Genomic DNA, 6,579 nt, shown 5'->3' with positions numbered 1-6,579 from the left:
AAAAAAAAAGAGAAAGAAACAAGGGGGACAGACTTTTGTACCCAGGAGGGCCCTGCAGGGTCCTGTTCAGCTTCAGAAACAAGGGTGCCATGGCTTGCAGAGCCTGGTTCAGCTAGGCCTCAGAGGCACCTCTGTAACGTCTCTTCTTGTGCTTTTCCTCTTGGTCACCTCTGCGTGGACCCAGAGCTCTAGAAGCCCATACAGGTGGGAAAAATCCAGAGTCCATAACAATGCCATCCCTAAAGGATGCAGGAAGTTCCACTCACCTGTTGTGCACTGCATCTTAAGAGCACTTTGCTAAGCCTTCACTGGCTCAGTCACTGTACCTGCAGACTGAAGTGACTTCTGGGTAATACAGTTCCCAAATGAAGCATGTAGATCTCCAAAATGTGATTTTTTTCATACTTGAAAACACGGGTACTTAACTACTTAGCAGGAAAGGTGAAGACAATGTTTAGACTTGCCAGAAAGGTAAAAATGAATAAAGAAGCTGTACTGTGGCATGTATTCACTGGCCTAACAAATGTACCACAAGCATCTAAGGAGTTTCAACCACAATAGTAGGTGCATGGGACATATTGGGAATAGGGTTGTCAGCTGTTTCATGTATACAACACAAGTCCTGTATTTCACAATTTTGTCCACAGTCCTTTGACTTCGTCAGCACGACATAAACATCGTACATCCCGCTTTTTGCAATGATTTCCAAAACGCCGTCAGTTAATTTGGAAAATGCTTTATGGTTTCTCTCAGGTTTGGCTGAGGGAAGACTAAAAACAGATATTAACAAATAAAGTGCTTACTTTACATAGTCAGGAGAGGGAAAATGTGTTCCTTGGCCACAGTCCAAAGTCATGAACAAATAATCATCGTTTCTAAGAGATAACTTTCGATGAATACATGTGTCCTCAAAATCAGCAGGGTCAACGACAGCCTCAAGAGAGAAACTAAGCTTCTGGAAGTTAGCAAATCATTGATAGGGACAAGCTTTTGAAATTTAACCAATCGGTGATAAGACTACTGCTCCCCAACCCGAGTCCTGAAAGACAGCCTATCAGTGACAGCTCCAGGCTCCTAAGCAACAGTCAATCAGCAACTACCTCAGTTCCATGCCCCAGCTTCTTAAAGTCAGCTGGTCAACAGGAGTGACCACACTAACACTGCGGAAAGTCCAGAAATCCTTCAACACACACTTCTGAAATTCCTCCATTCCTTAATGACTGGCTCCATAAAAGATAAATGCAGCTCAAGCTTTGTTCTAGGACACTGCCTGACAACTACAGCTCTCCCTCGTATGCATGCATAAGTTCCACATTTTTAATATAAATATTAAGTTCAATTGTTAGCTCAGAAGTTTGTAAACTTTTCAATGGTTCAACAATTGTTTATGGTTTCTTATGAGTTTAGAGTTAATAGCTATGTATAGATGGCAATTTGGGTGGGGATGTAAGGAAAAGAAAAGAGAAGGGCACTGAAACCTTACTGAGGCAACGGGAATATTCATTGACAACTCTGATGATGGGTTCAATGTCTATACATATGTGAAAATATGTCATGTTGGACACTTTATATAAATGCAGTTAATCTACATCAGTAATCCCTCAATGAAGCTGTTTGGGGAAAACTTTTTCCCATAAAGCGTTAAAATGCTATTCCTTCTAGAATATCAAACAACTGACAAAGCTGTACTGATCATCAGGACCCTCTCCCCACATCTTACATGAGTCAACTCTGATTCTTTGTCTACAAAATGGGGGAATAATGGAAACATGTCCACTCGTGTCACCAAGAATGATGGCTAGGACACAAAAGACCCATCCCTGAAGAAGAGAATCTCCCTTCACTCCCTCATGAGGTTCCTGCTTTGCCATTATTGTTTGAGGGAAACAGCCCAGAGAGGCTACAGGGATCCATAAAACCTCTGGCTCTGCTGCTCTGCCAATAAACTGGCTACGGGGACTGGTCTGCAGGTCCCGAGTTCTGTACACTCTCTTTCCACCTGGCCAGTTACTCAGATATTCACAGAGGCCACTTTGGAAGTGGTTTATCCACTCTACTTTGGGGCAGTCTCCACCAGTCCAGTCCCTATTAATCCAGTCACAATTTCTGTACACAATATGGTTCCCAGCCTGGGCCTTGTTAAAAGTTTTATGTCCATGGACATAAACCTACATGATTTTTCTTCCTCAGGACACAGAGCTCCTAGGTGGGTATCAGGAGAAAGCTATCTCTCAATAATACCATGGAACATCCACGAAGTTCATGGTACTGTCAAATACGCTATTGTTTGCAAACCAACTGCCCCAAGTGACTGCGGAGCCACAAATAATCTTCACAACCAGGGCAGGAGATCTTGGTGCAAGGGTCATTCAGACTTTCCTAGGAGGCCTTAAGCAGCAATGCAACTAGGCCAAATCTACACTTAGAGTTGTGCTTTGTCCTCCTGCTGTTTCCTTTGGAGCACACAAAGTTGAGAGCCCCAGAAGTCTGTACTTTTTATTCTGGCAGAGCCCAATTCTGTTCTCAACCCACAGCATACAGTAAACAGAAACCCAAGAGTAAAGGTGGCTTAAACAATAAGACCTAGGGGAGGGATGGAGTGGGAGTTTGGGGGTAGCAGATGTAAACTTTTATACAGAATAAATAAACAACAAAGTCCTACTGTATAGCACAGGGAACCATATTCAACATCCTATGATAGGGCTTCCCTGGTAGTACAGAGTTTAAGAATCTGCCTACCAATGCAGGGGACCCGTGTCCGAGCCCTGGTCCAGGAAGATCCCACAGGCTGCGGAGCAACTAAGCCTGTGCGCCACAACTACCGAACCTGTGCTCTAGAGCTCGCAAGCCACAACTACTGAGCCCATGTGCCACAAATACTGAAGCCCGCACGCCTAGAGCCTGTGCTCCACAACAAGAGAAGCCACCACAGTGAGAAGCCCGTGCACCACAATGAAGAGTAGTCCCCGCTTGCCGCAACTAGAGGAAGCCCGCGCGCAGCAATGAAGACCCAACACAGACAAAAATAATTAAATTTATTTATTTGTTTATTTTAAATCCTGTGATAAACCATATGAAAAAAAATATACATATATCTGAATCCCTTTGCTGTATACCAGTAATAAACACAACACTGCAAATCAACTGTACTTCAATAAAAAAGAAAGAAACAAAGAAAAACACCCAATAATAACTTTATCGCAAAAACCAGCAAGGTGAGCAGTTCCTAGGGTGGGTAAAATTGAGGCTCGAAAAAATCTGTCAAGAATGTCATAAGACAATCAATAATGACCCTGAAACAAGCGAAACCTCTGTAAGCTGCCAGCCAACAGCTGATGGAGTCCTCTGTCCAAAGTGGGTGATGTCCACACCTGAACAAATCAAAGGGGTGGGCATGAGATCTCACCAAAGGGCTCAAATGGCTGGCGAATACTCCAGGAAAAGCAAGAGACTACAGCAATCTGTTCTCTCTGCTTTCTAAAAAAAATTGAGATATAATTAACATATAACATTTATTAGTTTCAGATGTATAACATAATGATTCAGTATTGGTTTATATTGCAAAATGATCACCACAATAGGTCTACTTCACGTTTTCCTCATAGTTACATAAGTTTTTTTGTGTTGAGAACTTCTATGATTTACTCTTAGCAAGTTTTAAACATCCAATACAGTATTACTAACTATAGTGACCATACTCCCTGCCAGCTAATACCAGGAGAGTGGCTTCTATAATACACATGGGCAGTGACAGAACTCCATTGACGGCCCCAGGCAGGTCTGAAAGTGCAACAGAATTCACCAGTTTCCCACAAACCTGGCCCTTACCGTGAATCTCCCAGTGAGGATGTCTGGATGTACAAGATGCAGTTTCTGGGGGATATCTCCCTCACAGGGGCTAATCTCCAGAGCTTACATCTGTTATTATGTTTAAAAGCCAAGAGCACAGTGGCTGCACGTGTAACGTCTTTCTCCAGTGTGAGCTTCCTGGTGCTGAATGGAGACAGACTAGTGGCTAAAGACTGTGCAACATCTGCCGTACTCCTAATACCCTGCTGGGTGTGGAATAGTTCTGTAAGACCAAAAGTTTCTTGATGGTGGAATACACAGCACAATGATACTGGGATACATGAAAGACAGAACACTTTGTTACTTACAGCTCAGAATGAAAGACGTTAGACAGGCCAACAAAGAGGGCTGAGCCCAGGGACAGGATTAACAGAAAGCTGGAGCTGTGGTGGGCAGTTTATATTTGGCAAGAGTGATGGGATTAGCTAGGTTTCATGAGCTGTCTGTGGATTGGCTATTTTGAATAATTGTATGGGTTCCAGAACATAGGAGCTATCACTAAATGTCTGACACCTTGGTGTCTGGTAGTCCAGAGAATGAGAGCCTGATAAGGAAAGTGGTTGGGGTTGTGGGCTTCATCAGCTGTTCTAGAAGGGGAACGGACAGTTCTTCTCCTGCCAGGGCTTCAAAACTGAGTCAAACCACTTTCAAAAACTTAAAAAGTATATATCAAAATGCTGTGTTATTGACATACACAAACATATAGGAGAATGGAATAAAAGAGCACAGAAACAAACCTTCGCATACATACTCAGATGTTTTTAAAGGGTGCAGAGACCATTCAAAGAGAAATGAGTTTTTTCAGCAGGTGGTGTTGAAAAAACTAGATAACCATACATAAAAGAATGAAGTTGCACATGCACCTTACATGATATAGCTGTATCGGTGTAAAATGGTACAGCTACTATGGAAAACAGCCCCTTAGTTCCTCAAGAAATTTACATATTGAAATAATGATCCAACAATTTTCCATCTGGAAACATACCTAAAAAGGACAGAAACCAGGGCCTCAAAGAAATATCTGTGCAATCGTGCTTACAACAACATTATACGCAATAGCCAAATAGTGAAAGCAACCCAAGAGCTCACTGATGAAGGGATACAGAAAAAGTAGCTTATACATAAAATGGAGTACTACTCACTCAAAAAAGACGGAAATTCTGACACATGCTAGGACGCAGATGAAACTTGAGGACATTGTCTTCAGTGAAATAAGCCAGCCACAAGAGGAGAAAACCTTTATGACTCTTATATAAGGTGCCCAGAGTGGACAAATTCATAGATAGAAAGTAGAATAGTTGTTGTCAGGGGATAAGAGAGTGGGGATGAGGAGTTGTTGTCTAATGGGTTTACTTTCAGTTTTATGAGATGAAAATACTTCTGAATATTTGTCTGCACAAAAGGTGAATATATGATTACCGATAAACTTACAGTTAAATATGGTTAAGACTGTAAATGCTATGTTACAAGCATTGTATCACAATTTAAAAAAATTTTAAACACCTGCATAGCAGTACTTCCCAGCGCTAAATCAGACCAGACTTTTCCCACATTCACTGCATTTATATGGCTTTTCTCCCATGTGAACGCTCTGATGAAAAATGAGCGTAAAGTGGTCTTTTAATGTGCTTCCCACACTGGCTGCACTCATAAGACATTGGCCTAGTGTGAGCTCTCTGGTGTTCAATGAGGCCAGATCTTCGTGTAAAGAACCCTCCACATCCAAGGTGCTCATATAGCCTGGTTTCAGTGTGGATTTTCTGGTGCTGAACCACATGGGATGGTCTGATTAAAGTCTTCCCACTTTCGCTGCAATGGTTTTTCTGGTGCTCAACAAGTATGTGTTCATGGCTAAAGGTTTTCCCACATTCACTGCACTTGTAATCATTCTATCCACTTTCAAAGGTCTCCCTGCCCTCCATGTCACTGTGTGTCTTCCCTCGTGTGAGGGGCCTGGTTCTGGAGAAGGCCTGAACTGGCCGGAAAGTCCTTCCCTCCCGTTCAGCACGTCAAGGTCCTTTCTGCCACGTGAAAGCTGCAGTTCTTCACCAATGAAGTCCTCCCTTCATCCCATCTGGGGAGTTTCTTCCTACTCGGCTCCTTTTGGTGCTGGGAAAGACTCACCACACGGGTACACCTCTTGCTCGCGCTGTGTCCCATCATACTCAACCAGGCGCAAAATGTCTTTCAAGAGTGGGCCACACATCACATTAAGAATGTGACTTCTGGGACTTCCCTGGGGGCACAGTGGTTAAGAACCCTCCTGCCAATGCAGAGGACATGGGTTTGAGCCCTGGTCCAGGAAGATCCCACATGCAGCGGAGCCACGAAGCCGATGCCACGACTGCTGAGCAGGCAGTCTAGAGCCCTTGAGCCACAACTACTGAGCCCTGATGCCACAACTAATGAAGCCCATGTGCCTAGAGACAGTGCTCCACAACGAGAAGCCACCACAATGAAGAGTAGCACCTGAGTGCTGCAACTAGAGACAGCCTGTGCAGCAACGAATACCCAATGCAGCCAAAAATAAAAAGATAAATAAATTAATTTAAAAAAAGAAAAGAAAAGAATGAGACTTCTGGATAGATGGACCTGGCTTTGGAGTCTTGACCTGTGACTCTATAACTGCATCACCTTGCTCTGAAAGCGCCTCCTCATCCTGGGCTCCATGTTGAAAACCTGAAAGGAGAGACATGCCAATAAACGTGGCCCCAGCAGAAATGTGTCTCA

This window comes from Grampus griseus (genome assembly GCF_964374135.1).
Source record: "Grampus griseus genome assembly, chromosome: 19".
In the NCBI taxonomy this organism is placed as follows: domain Eukaryota; kingdom Metazoa; phylum Chordata; class Mammalia; order Artiodactyla; family Delphinidae; genus Grampus; species Grampus griseus.
The sequence above is the reverse complement of the archived record's forward strand: the minus strand, read 5'-3'. Positions refer to the sequence as shown.